The sequence below is a fragment of the Puma concolor genome, chromosome B2 (genome assembly GCF_028749965.1).
Source record: "Puma concolor isolate L17-30 chromosome B2, mPumCon1.1.hap2, whole genome shotgun sequence".
Taxonomy (NCBI): Eukaryota; Metazoa; Chordata; class Mammalia; order Carnivora; family Felidae; genus Puma; species Puma concolor.
The window spans coordinates 141,317,038-141,339,103 of record NC_141671.1 but is presented as its reverse complement, the minus strand read 5'-3'; the positions used below and the strand labels follow the sequence as shown (position 1 = coordinate 141,339,103).

At 37.6% G+C, this 22,066-nt stretch overlaps 1 protein-coding gene and 1 pseudogene across 8 annotated transcripts in view; one reads left to right on the top strand and one right to left on the bottom strand.

Annotated features, from left to right (window-relative positions):
* SCAF8 (SR-related CTD associated factor 8) overlaps positions 1–22,066 on the bottom strand; it is a 204,349-nt gene that overhangs the window by 170,358 nt on the left and 11,925 nt on the right. The gene's annotated exons all lie outside the window — the stretch shown is intronic.
* On the top strand, positions 14,709–15,179 carry LOC112862032 (single-stranded DNA-binding protein, mitochondrial pseudogene; annotated as a pseudogene).

The window sequence follows — 22,066 nt, the reverse complement described above, 5'->3', positions numbered from 1 at the left end:
CCATATTTGTCTCCTCTTCCTACTCCTACCACCATCACAACCACAGCTCAAATCATTTTCATCTCTCACACAGACAATACCTCTAAATGGATGTGCACGCCTATCTTTTCAAAAACTAATCTGATCAGTTGACTAATACCCCTTAAAAGGTCAATGACTTCCCATGCTTTGAATAAACACATGGTTCAATTCCTGTCTACCTTTCCAGTCTCATTTCGCCCCATGCTCCCATCCTGAGCCCTTTGCTCTAGGCACAATGGTCTTTTTTTTCAGTTTCCTGCCACAGAGCCTTTAAAACGGACCCATTCCCTCTATTTGGAATACTCCTCACCATGGCCTCCTTGCCAGTTAATGTGCAGTCATACATCTTAGTTTAAGCAACACCCAATGAGGAATCAGCCAGATCAATAATTCCCCTTTTGTGCTCTTACTGTACGTCATTCAGCTCTGAAGCACTCATCATAGCACTCTGACATTTATTTGTTGACCATTTAACTAATACTTGATTTTTAAAAGAACTGTCACAAATGACAGTAACACCAAGGACAAAGAATGTAAGTTCCTTTCATACAGTTTATGTTAATATGACATTAATGGTACAAGAGCTGTTCAAGCTGAAATCAATTGTGAGGCATACAAATATCCTTCCGTTGAAGTACCCACCTGTTGATGACACTGCCACCCATTAGGGTCAAGATCCCATCAGATGATATAAGAAACTACCTCTGTCAAATTTACAGGAAATTTTTTAAAATATTTATTTTTGAGAGAGAGAGAGAGGGAGAGAGAGAGAGAGAGAGAGCGCGAGCACAGTAGGGGAGGAGCAGAGAGAGAGGGGAAGACAGAGAATCTGAAGCAGGCTCCAGGCTCCAAGCAGTCAATGCTGAGCCCAACGCAGGGCTGGAACTCATGAACCATGAGACCATGACCTGAGATGAAGTCAGTCGTTTAACCGACTGAGCTGCCCAGGTGCCCCTCACAGGGAATTTTAATATATTTCTGTCTTCAATTCTTACCCGTATGCCAGTCTATTCACCAGGTACAAAATAACATCAACACATTCTACAGTGCTTACACCAAGCTGTATATAAAAAGTAAAGGTCAATTTCCCAGAATTTCTCATAGGCTCTGGCTGCTGCCTGTCTGAGACCCACTCTCACCTTCTCCTACAAGAGAGTAAGCTCAAAAATAGAAACTGTGTCTTTTTTGTTTAGATTTTTTCCTTTTCTCCAAACTGTACCTTCAGTATCTTCAAAAAATAAATATTTGTAAAGAATAAATTTAAATGAATACACATAAGACACAACATTGTACAAGCTTTGCACAGAAAGACCTGGATAGAAATTCCAACTATGTCACCTTATTACAAGCTGCTAAAGCTCTGAAGTTTCATTTTCTCATTCACAAAGTAGAAACTCATTTCACAGAAACATCACATATAATAAAGCTTTTAGAACATATTAAAGTTACTCAACAAGGCTAGCCACTATTAAAATTAAAATCCTTCTCTCTGGTAGGTGTTCTCCATCTAAACGAACAATATGAAGGGATCCATCAAACATCTATTCACTCCAATACTTGCAAGTCCATTCTAAAATAACTTCTATTACTAGGGAGATGAAAACGCATCAGGTTCTATGCGTTGACTATAGATTGCATGTAGCAAAGGTGACTATACGTTGCGTGTAGCAAAGCCCCCAAGTCTCAATCAAGTATTCGTCCATATCACAGCACACCAAAGCTTCGTTTTTTCTCTTTGTGTGTGTTGAGGGCTGGAGGGTGAGTTAGGGGACATGCAATTTAGACCTATAAAACATTTTTAAAAGGCATCTTTCACCAGACATCTCCTCCCCCTTTTTAAATGCAGCTACTGCAGAAATTTAAGGCAGTACTCAGAGAAATACTGATAATAAAGTACTTTTCCAAGGCTCACTTAATATATACACTTCCAACTAACCATTATTCTGGATTCTCTAAAATCTCATTTCTTTATTAAATCTGATCATCAGAATATGGACACAGATCATTTCATTTAATTCCCCACCAAATGCCTTTACTAAACTGTAAGTACACTGTGTTTTACCAATCTGTTAAAGAAATTATCTTTAATCCCCCCAAAAAATCCCTTATGCAAGATTCCCAAAGTATTTTCTCCTTGAATACAGAAACAGGATAATGATTCAGCTACTTTTCATGTGCTTACTTTTTTAATCAAAAAAAAAAAAAAATTAATGTTTCTCCCATCCTGTGGCTTGGCTTCTAAGTGAGCCTGCTGATGTTTCTTTTACTTGTCTGAACATAAATCTCAAATGTCTATTGACATCTACTTCTGTGCTATATTTAACTATTAGTTTTACTGGATCTAAAAATAAAATGTATTTTCATGGGTGTCTAATTTTGATAAGCTGCTTCAAAGTTCCTTTGAAGTAGGTGGAGTATAAATTTATACATTTAATGAACTAATGTGAACTAAGCACATGACTTCAGAGACAGCTTGTCATTATCCACTTTTCCTTCTATTCATCTTCTATCTCAATTTAAGTGTTCTATATATTTCACTGTTGTCAATTCTCTCAACATCAAACTCAATCCTCTAGGACCTGCATTAAAGACTATTTGTTGAGAATTGTACGATTATCACTACAACATTCAGTATTTTAGAAAAAGAAAATAGTGATGAAATACACTATCAGACCATTCAAAGCTTTTAAAAAACTTCTATAAATAATCCAATGTATATCAAGAGAGTATATTTAATCTTTAAATCTACAGGATATGACATAATGCATGATAGACAGTAATAAACCTGTAATACCCAACTGATAACTTAATTCTGCTACAATATTGCCATTAGGAAGTGCCAAGCTTCATTTCAATCCTCATTCTAATCAGAAATACCAATCCCTCACCAAAAATTGGGAATGTTATTCTCCCTGTATTCTCAAAATGTGATCTGGTTTTATACTGGAAAATGTTGGAGAAGAATGAAAGTTTACTCTGGGACTTTTTTTTTCCATTTGCCTGATGATTCCCACCACTATGCTTGGGTAAGAAGATCGGGACTGCATGCACTCTAAGCTTGGGCTCTCTAGATATCCAGTTTTCTCATGTACATGTTTTAATCCTACACATCAATTTTTTGGGGTCTGGCTGGCTCCCTGCTATAGTGTTTTCTAACGTCTAAAGTGGCTGCTGATTCCTGTTAGTTTGTTCCATCAAATCATTCCCTTTGTTAAGACTATTTTAACTTTTCTAGGGCTACTGACACCTGCTGTGTCTGAAAACCAAGGTTCTTCCCCTCAAATGCTATGTTCTAATGTTATTTAATCTCATGTGACAATCCTTTATTTATACAAACTCTCCGTATCTGTCTGACCTCTGACTGAAATGAAGTCCCAGTCTTGACCTGTCCTTTCCTTTGGCTACTAAAGACTTATTTACACAAAGACATTAAACAATAGCCTGGGTTTCAGTCTAATTAATTCCTTATGTTTCACTCCCTTCAGGAACTTGTAGGCACATCAAATGTATTTTTTAGATATGAAAACAACAACTAATCAAATCAGTTTCTAATGACTTTAATCAAGTTTTGAGAAATTTTTTACCTACACTGAGACATGTGAGTTGCTGCTGGCTGCTTTATTTAGAATAAAGATCTTTAAAGTTGCTAGCTGTCAACTACTGATTAGGCCAAGGAATAGTCACCACAGTAAGTATTTTACACTCTAAGACTACATGTCTCTTATCACACTACTCAGCTCTACCCCTGTTGCAAGAAAGCAACCCAGGACCAATTCACACATGAATGGGCAGGGTATGTTCCAAGAGAAGTTACCTACAAAAGCAGGCCAACTCTGAACTTGGGCAATGTTTCTCAATCCTAGAACTGTGCACTTTTTTTTCCTTTTAGATAAACACTGCAATCTCATGTCTCTGGAAAGCATATTCATGTCCTCCTTGATCCACCCTCTTCCACATGCTGAGTGTGACTCATCACCCAAAACTTAACAAAATGTTGTACTTCATGCTGTTATTTTAAGGGAACTCACTTCAAAAACTTCAGTGCCTTTCCCAATTTGAGCATAGGTATTACATGAATTCTATCATTACCTTGGAAGAGCCCAAAAAAGAATTTAACTGACCACCCAAGAGAACAATCAAATTTAGGTAAAATCTTGCTCATTTACAGGTTAATTGTTAAACCTTCAAGGGTGTGGCTCCATGATCAACAGAATTAACCCACTATGTAAACCTAAAATAACTAAAACAGTGATCAATCCAATCCATCTTTCCCAACAATGGTCCTTTACTGCCTTGATAGTACTAGTTAGAATCCCTCAAATCTCCAAAATCCGAAAATCAGAAATTGTGGAACAAACACAATCCTGATACTTTAAATTCAAGACAGCAAGCTGACTACAGACATTTTTCTCCTCTTCCTCCTATTAGGGGGACAATAAAGGAATACAATCTTAAACAGGTAAAAAAAAAAACAAAAAAAAAAACAAAAAACAAAACCTCACAATGAAAACAGAATAGGAAGGGGAGTATAATCAGCAAACAAGATGTCACAAATTTACAAAAACTGGAAATATTATTAAGGGGATTAGTAACTGAGGACATAAAGAGGAAACCACAAGCCACAGTACACACAGAAGATACACCCAGAGGAAAATAATTTGTCCTGCCTAATTCCAGAGTCCCACCACGCAAAATTGAGGTATTAAAGACAGCAAGAGCAACACAATTGAACTAATACCTCATCTATTCTGCAAAAAGTCAATAACATCTAAAATCGACTATTCAAGAAACAGTATTACAAAAATATTGCTTAGATACACGAACGTAATCAGCAAAGGAACTAAAGTATTAAGAACTAAAACATTTTTCTCTTTGGAGGATCCAGCGTAAGGTGAGAAGGATAAGCTTCAAATAAAATTTCTTTTGTCCTTAAAAAAATTACATGCCTATGTTACTTTGAAAAATATAATAATATTTTAGTGCAATCTTGTTTTAACTATACTTGCCACAATGGCCCTCCACAGTATCTCTCCCCTCAAAATTCTTATGTTGAATCCCCAACCACTAATGTGACTGTATTTGAAAATAGAGCCTACACGGTGGTAAAGTGACATGAGATTGTAAGAGTGTAAAGTCACAAGAGATCATAAGACTGACTCAACAGGACTAGTGTCATTAGAAGAGACACCAAAGATCTAGCTCTCTCACATGGCCGTGTGAGGGGGCCACATGACTACTAGGACCTGAGGTAGCTGGTAGGAACTGAGAGCAACCCCCCAGCCCATAGCTAGCGAACTAACCAGACCTCAACCCTATAACAGCAAGGAACTGTATTCAGTCAGCAACCTAAATGAAGTTGGAAGAGAAACCCATGTCTTGAATGAGAGCATCGAGCCTAGATGACACCTTGATTTCTGCCTGGTGAGCCCATCAGCAAAGGCAGCAAACTAGTGCTTGGGTCATGACCCATGGAATTTGTAAAATAAATCTGTGGTCCTTTAAGCCACAAGCTAAATTTGTGGCAATGTGTTACACAGCAACAGAAAACTTACACGGTTAAAAAAGCTGTAAATGATTTTTCTTCATTATATCTTGACTGTATAGATTTTTTTAACTTTCGCAAAATATTTTTGTGAAAGTTATTTTTATAATTCAAAGTCAAAATTAAAATGAAAAAAAATTTCCTAAATAACTTCAAACATAAAAAAATAGAAATTCAGTGTTTTGCATATAGGAATAAAAAAGTAAGTAAGAGACTTGTTTCACTGATAGTCACTTTAAAGAGATTATTCTCCAACTGTAATACCTGAGAACGAATACTTTACTACAAGGTTTACTTCAACTATATCCAAAATTTGTCACTCCCTAATATACAAGTTCTCCTCTCCTATATAGCAGGATCTTCCAAATTATTTTTTGATTTGAGATAAATATTAGATACAATGAAATATTAGATACAATAAGCATGTACTGAAGTAACATAAAATCAGTTGCACTTGACATAGCAGAATGTGACCAGAAAGTAACAACAGAATTAACAGTAGCAGATTCAACACTAAGAAAACGCAACATTAAAAGCATGTTCTAGGGGCGCCTGGGTGGCGCAGTCGGTTAAGCGTCCGACTTCAGCCAGGGTGGCGCAGTCGGTTAAGCGTCCGACTTCAGCCAGGTCACGATCTCGCGGTCCGTGAGTTCGAGCCCCACGTCAGGCTCTGGGCTGATGGCTCAGAGCCTGGAGCCTGTTTCCGATTCTGTGTCTCCCTCTCTCTCTGCCCCTCCCGTTCATGCTCTGTCTCTCTCTGTCGCAAAAATAAATAAACGTTGAAAAAAAAAAAAATTTAAAAAAAAAAAAAAAAAGCATGTTCTAAAAGAATAATGCGACCAACAGTGACTTTATACTCAGATTTTTATTTTTTTTTATTTTTTTACATTTATTCATTTTTGAGGGAGAGAGAGAAACAGCACAAGCGAGGGAGGGGTAGAGAGAGGAGGAGACACAGAATTGGAAGCAGGCTCCAGGCTCTGAGCTGTCAGCACAGAGCCTGACGCGGGGCTCGAACTCATGGACCGCGAGATTGTGACCTGACCTGAAGTCTGACGCTTAACTGACTGAGCCACCCAGGCGCCCCAGATTTTTTTTTAATGTTTTTTATTTTTGTGAGAGGATGTGAGCAGGGGAGTGGCAGACAGAGAGGGGGACACAGAATCTGAAGCAGGCTCCAGGTTCTGAGCTGTCAGCACAGAGGCCGACGCAGGGCTCAAACTCACAGACCGCAAATTCTGAGCCACCCAGCTTGACCAACTGAGCCACCCAGTTGCCCGTACCTCAGATTTTTTAAAGTAAATTTCTTTGTAACAAATGTTTGAATGAAAACTATACATAAGCTTGGGTTACTTCCATTGAAGTAGAAATATTCTTGAACAATCAGAACTTTTTAGAGCAAAAGATATGTTACAGATGTTCTGCCAGGCGCCCCAGATCAAGCTTTTAACAAAGGCACAGCTCCTGATTTTAAACTAATAATGTGCCCGTATAAAAATTTCCAATGTTTTGAGGTGACTGGATGGCTCCATCGGTTAAGCATCCGACTTCAGCTTAGGTCATGATCTCACGGTTTGTGAGTTCAAGCCTCGAGTTGGGCTCTGTGCTGATAGCTCTGAACCTGGAGCCTGCTTCGGATTCTGTGTCTCCCTCTCTCTCTCTGTTCCTCCCTCACTTGCTTTCTCTCTGTCAAAAATAAGTATTTTTAAAAACTTTTTAAAAATTTCCAATGTTTCAAGTGCATCTTTGAAATAAATAAACCATATGTAATTGAAACATCACAGCACATAAAATCTAAAATGTTATAAATCTAAAAATCAATGAGCAAAATTAAGAAATAATCTTTTCCTTTAAAATATAACCTTAAAGGCTTTTAGGCTTTAAAACCTTTTCTGTGATTATATTTTAGTACAGAAAAATTGGAAAATATTTTAAAAAGCCCAAAGATGACAGAAAATGCAAATTCTCTATAATCCAACAATTCATTACTCAATCCAAAAATACTCATTAGTGCCAGGCACTATGGATCCAATAGAAGAGACTGACAACATTTTCTGTCCTCATAGAACAGACAGCATGCTTCTGGAGACAGGTAATATTCTAACAAACAGTTTGCAAAGTATAATTAAGTATACAACGAAAGTAATTATTATTTAGTGAAGGGAATGCAAAACTATGCCTTTGTCAGGATCTCAAATCCAGAACCCCTTTGAAAAAAAAAAAAGTGGGGCACTTGGGTGACTCAGTAGGTTGAGCATCTGACTTTTGATTTTGGCTCAGGTCATGATCATAGGGTCCTGGGATCAAGTCCTGAATCACTCTCTGCACTGAGCATGAAGCCTACTTAAGATTCCCTCTTTCTCTCGCTGTCCTCTCTCTCTCCCTTCTCTCACCCCATCTGCCCCTCTCCCCAGCTCACGTATGCTCTCTTCTAAAATAAAAAACAGAAAATATAGAAGTATAAAATATTATCAGGAAAAATGATGCCTATTTTCTTAAAATTATAAATGTGAAGTACGCAAACATCTGTCTAGTAAGATCAAACCTACACACTACGCTTTTGGTGAGGCGGTGGGTGGCTTAGTCAGTTGAGAGTCCAACTCAGCAGCTCGCTACTGTTAGCCTGTCAGTGCAGAGCCTGCTTAAGATCCTGTCACCCTTTCTCTGCCCCTTTCTCATATGCACTCTATCAAAAATAAATATTTTTTAAAAAGCCAGAATTTGATACGTATAAGTGCTAACATAATTATCATGACAAACATAAATGTTTACATGCTTTGTAACTAATTATGCTTTCCTATGGGCTAAAGTATTTTCACATAAATAATTAACCTTGTATATTACCAAGGAGAACATTCTATTTCTCAACCATGGCAGGGGTCTAAGATTAATATTATAGTTTTGAACACTCTTATAAAAAGGAAGCCATTTATTTTAGAATCTAACTTACAGTTTAAAACTGTGTTAGTGGGGCGCCTGGGGGGGCAGTCAGTTAAGCATCTGACTTCGGCCCAGGTCATGATCTCCGAGCTCGTGAGTTCAAACCCCACATCGGGCTCTGTGCTGACAGCTCAGGGCCTGAAGCCTGCTTCAGATTCTGTGTCTCCCTCTCACTCTGCCCCTCCCCTGCTCATGCGCTCTCTCTCTGAAAAATAAATAAATACACTAAAAAAAATTTTTTTAATAAAACTGCGTTAGTAACAAAGAAAAACTATAATAAACTCTCCCCCAAAAACTACTACTTAAAAAACTAAATTTAGACAACAAAAATTTATTTGCATAGTCCCTTAATTCAATACAAAAATTTACATATCCTTTCCAAATTCTTGGGATAAAGTGGATAAAACAATACTCTTGGGGTGCCTGAGTGACTCTTGATTTTAGTTCAGGTCATGATCTCACATTTGTGATATTGAGCCCGGAGTCAGGCTCCATGCACAATGTGGGCTTATTCTCTCTCTCTCTCCCTCTGCCCCTCCCCTGCTCGCACTCACGCTCGCTCGTGCACGCGCTCTCTCTCTCTCTCTCTCAAAACAACGACAAAAACCTCTTAAAGTGGTATACCAGAGTTGCAGTGAGCCAAGATGTAGCAAGCCAATACAGCCTCTCTCCCCCACTGAGTACAACTAAAAATGCCAGACTAAACACACAAAGGCAACCTGAGGCTACCTGAGGACTGAGAAGTAAAAACAACAGGAAGCTGAACAGAAACTGGAGTAGAATAACCAGTGATGGCAGGGGAAGGGACTGAGGTAAATTTCATATTGCTTTATGTTGTAAATAATTGTATTATCTACAGGCTTCGATCCCCGAGAGTAGGCAGAATCACTGCAGCCAATGCTAGAGGCAGAAACACTAGAGGAAACCCCTCGTGTCCAGCCAGAACACTAGGTAAAAGGCCTCTTCCAAGCTGCTGAGCTGGGCATCAGGAGCAATCTTCTTTTCTTCCCCCCCCCCCCCATTTCCCCCTGGGCCCTGCGATGGGTTGGAGAGAAGCAACTGTTGCCAGCACCTAAAAACCCCCCAAAGAATAGCAACGTCCAGATAGAGGAACTAGGAAAAGGGGCCTTTATTATCCAAAAAGTATGGTGAGGAATCCCCATTTTTTTCTCTCACCACTTCATCTCTGAAGGCTCAACACGGAGAGAAACCTGATTTTTTGGCCAGAGAACAGAGAAAAGGATGCCCTGGGATCTAAAGAGAGTATGGGAATTGCACAGAGATCTGAGGAGGATCCTCTAATTCTGTGCAGGAACTTAAAAGTCTTGGGCTCATTCTGGAATTGTGTTTGCGTGAAACAGGCCCAAAACAAACCCAGCAAAGGCTCTGAGAACAAAAATCTGTATAAACCACTAACTCCTAAGTGGCACATGCTTTGAGTACACCTAAACAGCAAAACGCAAAATGCTTGTAAGATGGAACTGACGTTGGGGCGCCTGGGTGGCGCAGTCGGTTAAGCGTCCGACTTCAGCCAGGTCACGATCTCGCGGTCCGTGAGTTCGAGCCCCGCGTCAGGCTCTGGGCTGATGGCTCAGAGCCTGGAGCCTGTTTCCTATTCTGTGTCTCCCTCTCTCTCTGCCCCTCGCCCGTTCATGCTCTGTCTCTCTCTGTCCCAAAAATAAATAAACGTTGAAAAAAAAAAAAAATTAAAAAAAAAAAAAAAAAAGATGGAACTGACGTTAAAACCACTACAAAAAGGGAAGACAGAAATTGCATCCTGAACCTAACCAAGCTGAATGCCTGCTAAAGAAAACAAATCAACACTCTTAAGATGATTTTAATAAAGTCCTACAATATAATACTGAAAATGCCCAGTATACAAGCCAAACTTCCTGGACATACAAACACACACACACACACACACACACACACACACACACACACGCACACACACACCAGGAAAACGCTCAAGTGAAAGGATAATCAACAGATGCCAACCACAGGAAGATGCTGATGTTGGAATTATCAAACTTTAAAGAAATTATAATCATCTCCAATAAGGCAAAGGAGCAAATTCTTGAAATAAATGCAAAAACAGAAGTTTTCATCAAGGAAAGAAAAACTACAAAAAAGAACCAACTGAAAATTTGAAAATTTTAGAACTGAAAACTAACGTCTGGAAGGAAAAGGTAGTATGGTGCTAAATAGAAGAGCTACAAAATGTTTATGAGTGACTTCATATATTTTAAGAAGCAAAAAGTCAGAATCATGGAATTTTTACATTTTTTTAAATGTGTATTTTTTTTGAGAGAGCAAGCGTGCACAAAAGTGGGGCAGGGGAAGAGGGGGGTGGGGGAGGGCAGAGGATCCAAAGAGGGCTCTGTGCTGACAGCAGACAGCCTTATGTGGGGCTCGAACTCACAAACCGCGAGATCATGACCTGAGCCAAAGTCAGACACTTAACCAACTGAGCCACCCAGGTGCCCCCATATCAACATTTTATATAACAGTTAAAAAATGTTCAAGAATAAAAATTTAGTAAGGTATTCTAAGAGACATTAAGTTAACATACATACATTATTAACATAGAAATATGGAAACATCTAATATATTACATGACAAATATAAAATATCTGTAATAAGTAGTTTTATAAATGTAAGAATTAAATGTAAAGATAAGAAAAACATTCAGAAAAATATGTGTTATAACAACTGAATATAATTTATTAGGCACACATAATTTTCTTACAAATAAACAAAAGTCCTACCACACATTCCTTTTTCTATTTCATGCATTTTTTTCTTTTACTTTTTTTCAAACCATAATTTAATCAACTAGATGAAAACTTTTTCATGGTAATTCTAGCCCAATTAAAATAAAACAGAATAAAATAGAAAATAATGAAGTACACACTGACTAATCTTGGGTGAGACTTGTGTCCTGTTATATTTACATTGTGCCTATTGGCTCATGACACATATTAAATTTCTTCTTTTTTTTTAATTTGAGAGCAAGAGAGAGAGTGAGCACGAGCAGGAGAGAGGAGCAGAGGGAGAATATCTTAAGCAGGCTCCATGCTCAGTGTGGAGCCTGACATTGGGCTTGATCCCACGACCCCGGGATCATGACCTGAGCTGAAATCACGAGTTGGACACTCAACCAACTGAGCCACCCAGGTGCCCCCACAAATTATATTTCTTATTGTGGGTTGTAAAAATTTTTTGAGACACTGTTCTAGCTAGCTTACAGTCATAAGTAGAAGGTAATACTAAAATTAATTATAAGGAAAGTAAAACATGATTAAATTCTTTCTGGATAATTCTTGCCAAAGGCTGAGTCTAAAGTGCAATCTCTGTTTTATTTTTTTAAAGACAGTTAGCAAATACCTAGAAATGTAAAAGACATAGTGATACAAAACTCAGACTTCTTCCTAGTTGTAATCAGTAAAATGGGAAAAGGGAGTTAACTTTCATATCTTAAATCACACTGTGCCACTAGTGATGTATGTATCCTCCTGCAACTGTTATACACCCTGCTTATTACCTTCACAGCAATCTTATCACAAGGGTAAATTTATTTGGTCATAATTTGTTCTCTGTTTAGTCTGTCTGTCTGTCTCTATCTACCTACCTACTTGGCTACCCATCTTTCCATTCATCCACCCACTTTGGAAAGCACTGACCTCACATAGTATAAACCTTCAATAAACAGGAACCAATATCAGTATCCTTTATTTCATATCCTCCACAATGTCTAAAATAGTTCCTTGAACATATCAGGTATCCACATATATGCAGATTCAACTTTGATCAAGCAGCTTACTGGGTTCCAACGGTAATCAAGTAACCAAATCAACAAATCAGCAAAAATTTATCAGGCTTCTTCATATTTAAATTCACTCAAATGAAACAGATCTATTTTGCTCAAAGAAGTGGAATATGAAAACCACAGGTAAAGATATACATTTATTTTTCCCCCCTGAACTTCAATCTTTCCAGCCTTGGGCACCTGGGTGGCTCAAGTCTGTTAAGCATCCACTCTTGGTTTTGGCTCAGGTCATGATCTCATGGTTTGTTGAGTTTAAGCCCCATGTCAGGCTCTGCGCTGACAGTGTGGAGCCTGCTTCAGATTCTCTGTCTCCCTCTCTCTCTGCCCCTCCCCTGCTTGCTGGCTCTCTCTCTCAAAAATAAACATTAAAAAAAAAAAAAATCTTTGCAGCCTTTTATTTATAATTCTATGCCAATATTCATGAAAATAAGAAATTATTTCAGGGCGCCTGGGTGGCGCAGTCGGTTAAGCGTCCAACTTCAGCCAGGTCACAATCTCGCGGTCCGTGAGTTCGAGCCCCGCGTCAGGCTCTGGGCTGATAGCTCAGAGCCTGGAGCCTGTTTCCGATTCTGTGTCTCCCTCTCTCTCTGCCCCTCCCCCGTTCATGCTCTGTCTCTCTCTGTCCCAAAAATAAATAAACGTTGAAAAAAAAAAAATTAAAAAAAAAAAGAAATTATTTCAAAGCAGAAGAATGCTTCACTCTGAAATAATCCCCAATATCATTTACAATATTGTATAATAATCATTCTTCTATACAATTTTCAAATTGACTTTCAGAGTTAATCATCACCACTCAATATTCTTACTCAGATCAATAAAGTCTTATTATCAAGGTGTTATCAACTAAAAACAAAGAACTGAGAAATACCAAGCCAAATTCAACCAATTAATAGGTCAAAGCCAAACAATGATTTAAATATAATTAAACCAACAGTCACTGACTAGATCTGCAGATATGCACAATATTAAGCCTTAAGAAACAAACAAACAAAAAAAACACACACAAAAAACAAAAAAACAACAACAAAAACCTTGAAGAACTTCACCTCAAATATGTAACGATCTACTGACATAGAAGGGGAGGTCAGTGACATACCATTACTATGACAGAGCAGATTCTTAGCATTCTGAAATTCACCATGGTCAGCTAATTATCCCTAATGTCTTTAAAATGTAATCACGGGTAATTCTGTGAAGACACTAATTTGAGGTGTGTATATTAAAAAATTGATGTATGGGAAAACAATTTACTTAACTATTAGTGGCTGAGGATCTTTGTTTCTCTTCTCTCAAATTCTCATTTGCATTTAACAGAGGAATAATATACTAAAGTGGTATTTAAGATTTGGGGGACCCATGAGAAACTGAAGATTTTGCCTCATGAAAACAAAACACATGGCATAATTTAGTGCCAGGATAAAAAAAATGCTACATTCAAACAAATGAAATGTATATGCATTTGCTAACAGAGAAAAGGTTTAGTAAAGAAAACGGAAGTGAAATGCGCTGACTGGAAAAAGAGAGCATTTCTGTTAACAGCTATGATTCTGCTTCCACACTATTTACATTCATAACACACTCATCAATAAATCTCTCTTTACAAATAGCAATTTTCAAGAAGGATTGGAGAAGAGGGCTATTTCCTAATGGGAATGCATTAGAATATCAATAGAATGCTGTGCTTTCCTACTGGAGAATCAAGAGTACCAAAACAATAAGACACATAGATAAGAATATATAATGCATACCTTCATTTACTACTATGACGTTCCCATTTCACAGTGTTGTGTATATACGATGTATATGATAAGCACACTTCTACATTTACTTATAAATATCTTATTCATTTCTAAAATATAGTCTTATAAAAAGCCTGAAACCCATAGCTAAGAAGTCTGCACAGTTGAACGCAAAGGTAATATGAAATGTTTTTAAAAGTATAAAGCGATTCATGCAAAACAGTTGTCTGAAAAGATTAATGTAGTAAAAATTAATCTAATAATATAAAAAGACTTAGTTCTACAGTATGAACTACAGAGAACAGAGAATAGTAAATTAAAAGCCAACTCAAAACTAACTATAACAAACCAAGGGGGGAACATAATGAGGACCTGGACTAAAGTATCAACATTTTATTTTTATTATTTAATACTAAGAATAAAAAGGAAGGATGCAGAACACATTTTTAAAAATAGCTCTTTGGATTTTATGACTGAGAAGATATAAATGAAAGAGGCACCTAGGAAAATTCCAAGTTCTCAAGTCTGGGTATTTGGGAGTATGATTTTACTACTGACATAAAGAGGAAGTCTAGGTTCAGGCTAGAGCATCCGGGGAGGATGGAAGACTGGACTGTAGGAAAAGCAAATAAAAGCCATGTTTTGAAAACCTGCATCAGAGCTATTCCATCACTTTGTAAGACAGGAATCTGAAATAGCTAGCAGCTTCGTTCTTGAAACATCTCTTAATTGTACGCAGTTACCTGGGCAAGAGGGTCAGAACCCTGTCATGAGACAGGTGGAAAAGAAAAACCCAGTCACAATATTTTCTCTAACAATGAATAAGATGTGGCAATCAGGGGAAAGTGAAACATACCAGATGGGTGATGTCAGTCACAAGACAACATAACACAGAATATTAGTATTCCCATCAGGCCTCAGAGATGTGGCATATTAGAATGTGTAAAGGGGGTCCTGTATCTATGCCGATGGGAAAGTAGACTACGTTGAACACACAGACAAAAATAATGTGAGGCAAAAAGCAACAACAATCACAGCTGATAACACTGTATCTCTGAGTGACCAGAACAAAGATAAGGCATAGAGTCGCAGATTTTTCTTTGGCCAGTGTTTGGTACAGGCTCATTTCCAAATATGTATAGTCTTTCCAGTTCCTAAGGGCAAGAATTAAAATATTCTTTTATATAAAATGAGAAGAAAAAAAGAGAAAGTCTAAAAGAAGTTTGTGGAAGGAATACAAGTTTGGATTCAAGTGATAACAATATAATTTCATGTGCACATGGATATAAAATACCTAAAAAACATGAGACTGAATCCCAGAAGAGAAAAGCAAAAATACAAGTCATTCCTGAAGAGATAACAGTTAAAGAAATAAAGAATAAATACCAAAGACTAAGTATCAGAGAGAATAAGAACAAGAGCCTACCAGGCCTTCGGGTGAAATGATTCCAGAAATATGAGCAACAAATATACAGAATTAAAACAAGGGACAGGCAGTAGCATGATAAAGAAGAAAGATAGTCATAATTACTTTTCATATACCTTGTCAATTATTAAGTACTATCATAAATGCTGTATCACTTTTATCTTCAGAATGACACATTAATATTGTTCTCATTTTATAGCTGGATAAATTTAGGGTAAGTAACCTAACTCAATTCAAATTGGTAGTAAGCTACAGAACCATCTCCCAAACCCAGTTCTTCTGCCTACCCAGACGCTCGGTTTCCAAAAACCAAACAAAAAAGCCCACCAGCTAGCAACCAACTAAACATACACAAGTGAGTCACTGAGTAAAATGGTAGATGCTTGTGGAAACGTGCCATTGAATAGCATCAACCTAACTAATAACCAAGAAGACTTTGATCAAAAGACAACAGATTATGAAGCTTATGCATCTACTGACCAAATAACAGCTAAACAAATTTCATTTAAATATGAATTTTAAGCAATCGTCAAATACGGTTTAACAATCTTCCAACCTTTAACAAGGAAGCTCACTCTCTAAAGGATTTAGTCAGGGGCACCTGGGTGGCTCAGCTGGTTAAGCACCCAACTCTTGATTTTGGTTCAGGTCACAATTTCATGGTTCATGAATTCAAGCCCCTCACTGGGCTCTGCACTGACATCACAGAGCCTCCTTGGGATTCTCTCTCTCCCCCTCTCTCGGCCCCTCCTCTGCTCATGTGCGTGCTCTATCTCAAAATAAATAAATATTAAAAATAAATGTGCAGTTGATATATACAAAATGTGATCTCATTATATTAATTAGCATTGAAAAGTAGTAGTATCATTGGGTGCCCAGGCGGCTCAGTTGATTGAGTGTCCAACTTCAGCTTATGTCACGATCTCACGGTTCATGGGTTCAGGCCCCGCGTCGGGCTCTGTGCTGACAGCTCGGAGCCTGGAAACTGCTTCAGATTTTGTGTCTCCCTCTCTCTCTGCCCCTCCCCTGCTTGCACTGTCTCTCTCAAAAATAAAATAAAACATTAAAAAAATAGTATTATTATTAAGATAGACTAACTCCCTCTTTCTCACAAAAGCTAAGAAACATAGTATTTTGGGTTTGAGGGATATTATAAATGTAACATGGTAATTCCAAATGAAAAATTCCAAATATTGAAAGATTTCATTCACTGCACACTATCCACCTACTGCTCTCTTAAGAAATGACCACTGTTAAAAGACTGGTAGATTGCCTTCCAGAATTTTCTATACACACCTATGTAAGTGTGTATATATGTATCTGTGTAAAATAAATACTTCATACGTTCTAGTGCAAAATTATACTCCTAATAACTTTAAAATAGATTTTCTTGGGGTCTTCTCAGTGGCTCAATCAGTTAAGCATCCAACTTCAGCTCAGGTCATGATCTCACAGTTCGTGAGACGGAGCCCTGCATGGGCCTCTGCACTGACCGTGTGGAGCCTGGAGCCTGCTTCCAATTCTGTGTCTCCCTTTCTCTCTGCCCCTCCCTTGCTCACACACACACTCTCTCCCTCTCTCTCTCTGTCTGAAATAATCACTTAAAAAAAACTTTAAAAACATAGTATTAGAACTTGTATTTATTTAATGTTTATTTTTGAGAGAGAGCAAGCTAGGGAGGGGCAGAGAGAGAATCCCAAGCAGGCTCTGTGCGGTCAGCATGGAGCCCAACACAGGGCTCAATCCCTCGACCATGGGATCATGACCTGAGCCAAAAACAAGAGTCGGACGCTTAACCGAGCGAGCTAACCAGGTGTCCCTAGAACTCGTATTAACTTCGCAAATACTGAAAAAATAATTTTACTATTTTACTTAAACGAGCTTTTCTAAACATTCTAAAACAAGCCAATATTTTAAATATTTAAACAAATTCTTAGAGGTGGTCGAGGAAGGCATCATTTATCTTTATTTTTGAAATAAGTAAACTGAAGCCAAGAAAAATTAATTAGAAAACGTGTTCATCAGGGTTAATATTAAAGAAATCCTAAAGGTTATCTTGTGTAACCCCATTTTATAAATGATACAACAACTATCTCTTCCCTTGTCAACTACAATCACATCCTACTGTGACAGTAACCACATGGACCCTGCAGCCTTGCTTTAAAATACCTGAACCAGAAGCCTTGTAAAAACAGCAGTCCCAGAAAATCTAAAGGTAGTTACAAAGTAGCCACCACTATTAAAATGTGAACATCAGGAAGATGCTAAGGATAAAGGCTTACAGAGTAATTGTACTCCTTTCCCACAAAGAAGGTGTAAGATATGTGAGCTTTGACCCAATAGCTTTTTCACTTTTCTGGAGAGGGTGGAATTGCTAGAAAACTGCTGGCTAGAGGGGTGTTACTGTGTGGCACTTTTTTGCCAAGGTATGCATATTTTCCTATGGCACCTTATCTCACGGGCAGGAGAGCAGCAGAATAACATAATAGTCCATTCCTTATCCTGACCCAGGGGCAGCATGAAATGATAATAATCAACTAAGAATACCCTATTTCCACTCCTCCTCTACATCCAACACACACACACATTAAGTACTACCAAAATCCCACTAAACAAATACACACTGAAAAAATAAGAATGCTAAAATGAGTCACAAGAGCAGAAATTCTAATTTGGTTGCTGACTATGTGTCTTTGATACTAAGTAATAAGTTTCATCGTCTCTGGGTCTTGATTATTCATCCATAAAATGAGTTTGTTAAGTGATACACATCTTTGTTTCTTTGTTAAGTGATATACATCTTTCAGGTCTAAAATCTGTAATTTCTGGAAATCAAGTTTAAGCACGGAAGTAAACAAGAAACCCAATCATAGAACCACACACTTCAGTTATGCCGATAGCTACAAATGTGTCACATGACTGTAATGGTCTCTGACTACCCTAAAGTCAAAGGAAACAGAAATGATTCCCCATGGGAGAAACCAAAATCCATAAATATAAACAAACATACACATATATAAAAGTAACTCTTTAGTTTAAATTTTCCCTGAGATCCAAACAATCCAACTTTCTTTAATTCAGTTCCCTATGTCTTTTGTGAAACATTGAAATAAAATGATATGAATTTTATATCCTTTAATTTTAGAAGTACCAGTAATAATGAAATGGCCAAAAAAAAAAAAAAAACATGAGAACGAATAATTCATTTTTAAATCCTCTTCAAAACAGATCCCCACAAACCATATTAGCTGAAATTTCTCAGATAAATAACGGGTTCTATTTCTAATGATATAGTCTTTACCTTTACAATTTCACATTCACAATTGGTTATTATAGACATAGTTAAATAAGGTAAAGAATTATGTGGCTAACAGGAGCTAATAAAATGCTGAATGATATGAGTAAGCTTAATGTTAAGAAATTCTAATAAAAACCTTAAAGAAAATTAAATCAATCTTACTCACAGATCTCTCCATATACAACTTATATTTTAATTGCACAGAAGAACAGCAATTGCATTATAAGCAGAGTTTAAAATCAAGCATCTCCTATGCATACAGAGTTGCTTTTAAATGTCCTCATATTCACAAATACAATATAACAGAATGGATCGAAGTCTTATCTTAAAAAAAATACATTAAAAAACTGAAGAACATAAAGCTTCCACAAGATTTTGCCTTAAGCCTGCTTCTCTTTTCTGTATCATCTCCCTAGAAAACTCTCAAAATTACTACTGTAGTCAGCAAAATAGTAAAAGTAACTTTTGGTGGTTGAGATATGGGTAGTATTTCAGTCCTTCCATAGTAAAGATCTTTCTTTTATTCCAGGTTATTAAAAACGATCTCCCTTCAACCCAACCCACCAAATTATCTTTCTCAAGTTTTTAGCTCCTCCTGATCTGCCCCTCTTAGTGATTGATACCATATCCCTTTATTTACTTTGTCACTTAGCTAAAGCCCTGGCACCACCCTTGTCCTCATATCTAGCTCCTTATTATTATGAAATTTCTCTTGCATTCATCCCTTTTTCTTCTCCCTATTATCACTCTAGTTGAGCCCCTCATCTTCTCTATACTAATTTAGCCTCCCTTCTAATCTCATCCCTCCATTGTCCTGCCCTGTTTCAAAGATACTACTCATTTTTCTGAAACACAATTTCAAAACCCTTCAGAATCTCCAATCCTCTTTGATTAAAAATGAGGTCTTACATACAGTGTACAAAGGCCCTTCCTCAGAACATCCCTGGCCCATTTTCCATCATCTACCCAACCCCATCCCCTACCTAAAGCTTCTACTTTCTTGAAAATCACATAACATCTCCTCTCTCATTCTGTATACATCATGACATACACGATAAAGAGCTTACACACAGTTTACACATGCTGTATCACTATTTTCTGTAACATAATGTTCATTACACTACCTACTACTCTTTGTAGTAATCCATTCCCGTTCCCACCCCTATTGGAATATGAATTGAGAAACAGAACACAGGTATCTAAGTTAAGGCTGATAACCACTCTGCAGAACACAAGGCCTGATAGCCGGCACATATGCATAAAAAATAAAGCTCAAACAACCAGCAACTACTTCTTGCAGCATTCTTTCCAACCACTAGTTCCTATTACATGAAAACCTTCATCAGCTATAATTACATTGTGGCAACTGGAAAATTCTAAGTAAAATAGAATGAAAAAATGGTCTAACGATCTTGAAGGACTTGTAAATAAAGAAGTTCTCACAGAATTATCGCGAATCATTAATTATTACAGCTCTAAGGGGCCTAAGGCATCTTAATCCTTTGATTATGCAATGAATTAAAAAACTGGGAAATTCTGTACAAGGAATGATGTGGTATCTCTGGCCAACTCCTTTAAAATGTCAATACCCTTCAGCTAAGTTGGTTACAAACCTTGTTCTTATAATTGCCACAGAGGCAGAGACAGGCCTTTAAAAAAGGTTTTGAGTTCTCCTGACAGAAATAGAAACAAGAATTTGGAAAATTTTGCTCAATAAGAGTAATTACCATAATATTTTTCTTGGTGTAAAAAATTCAAGGTGTTAATAATCCTTACAAAAGCAGTTACTCATACCTCAATAAAGTTTTTAAAAAGGGCACTTACTGGTTAATTAAATGCTTGTAGAAAAACTACTCAAAGGTAAAAGTCCTTTTACAACAAACTTACAACGTTGTAAAAACTCACTGTGATGAGTTTTATTCAGTATTTAGCCAGGGACTAGATAGGTAACCTGCACATAGCTCTGGAGCTTTTATTAGATAAATAAATACACTATCAGGACATGGTCTCCCTATTTCAAGAAAACTACATTTAGCAACTTCAGACAGTATTTTAAAACAATTTTTTTTAATGTTTTTTTTTTTTAAGAGACAGAGAGACAGAGTGTGAGTGGGGAAGGGGCAGAGAGAGAGAGGAAGATACAGAATCCAAAGCAGGCTCCCCCCAGGCTCTGAGCTGTCAGCACAGAGCCTGATGCGGGGCTCGAACCCACCAGCTGTGAGAACATAACCTGAGCCAAAGTCGGACACTTAACCAACTGAGCCACCTGCACGCCCCGGACAGTATTTTAAGAATCATTCCATTATCATTCATTCGTTAAAGCCTTAAAGACTAATGTATCTGAATCATATTTTTTAAAGATTCTATCACAGGGGCACCTGGGCGGCTCAGTAGATTGAGCATCCGATTTCAGCTCAGGTCATGATCTCACGTTCATGGGTTCGAGCCCCAAGTTGGGCTCTGTCCTGACAGCTCAGGGCCTGGAGCCAGCTTCTCCCCCGCCCCCGTCTCTCTGCCCCTCCCCCGCACACATTCTCTCTCCCTCTCTCTCAAAAATAAACATTAAAAAAATTTTTTTTTTTAATTAAGATTCTACAACACACATATATTTATCACTAAATTAAGTCTGGGTTCTTTGTCCCAATTAATGAGGCTTAGCTTGTCATCTTCTAGTGAGTTAGTATAGCTATAACCTGAAAGCATCAGGACTAAGAATCATTTTCAAATAACACTTCACACACACACAAAAGTAGTATTAGTAGATGGGAAGCAATGAGCCAAGCTTTTCAAAGTGCCCCTTTTGCTGCATTTTTAATCCAGTTTTCAAGAAAATGCTCACTATGCAATTAATATGAAAATAATTTTTTTATTTTTGTAAGTATTTCTTTTTAAGTTTATTTACTTTGGGGGAGAAAGACAGAGACAGCATGAGCAGGGGAGGGGCGGGGAGAGAGGGAGAGAGAAAATCCAACAGGCTCTGTGCTGGTAGCCGAGAGCTCAAACTCACCAACCATGAGATCATGACCTAAGCTGAAACCAAGAGTCAGACACTTAACTGACTGAGCCACCCCAGGCACCCCTGAAAACAATTTTTAATAGATAAATGTCACTAAATGAAAAAAACAAAAAACATGAATTTTATAAAACCGTGAAAACATCCACACATAAAACTGAATGTAAACTAGACGAGGGCAGGTTTTTTTTTTTTTTTTTGGTGGGGGGGTAGGGTTGTGTTTTGTTGTGGAGTCTATTTTGTACACTATTAAATCTC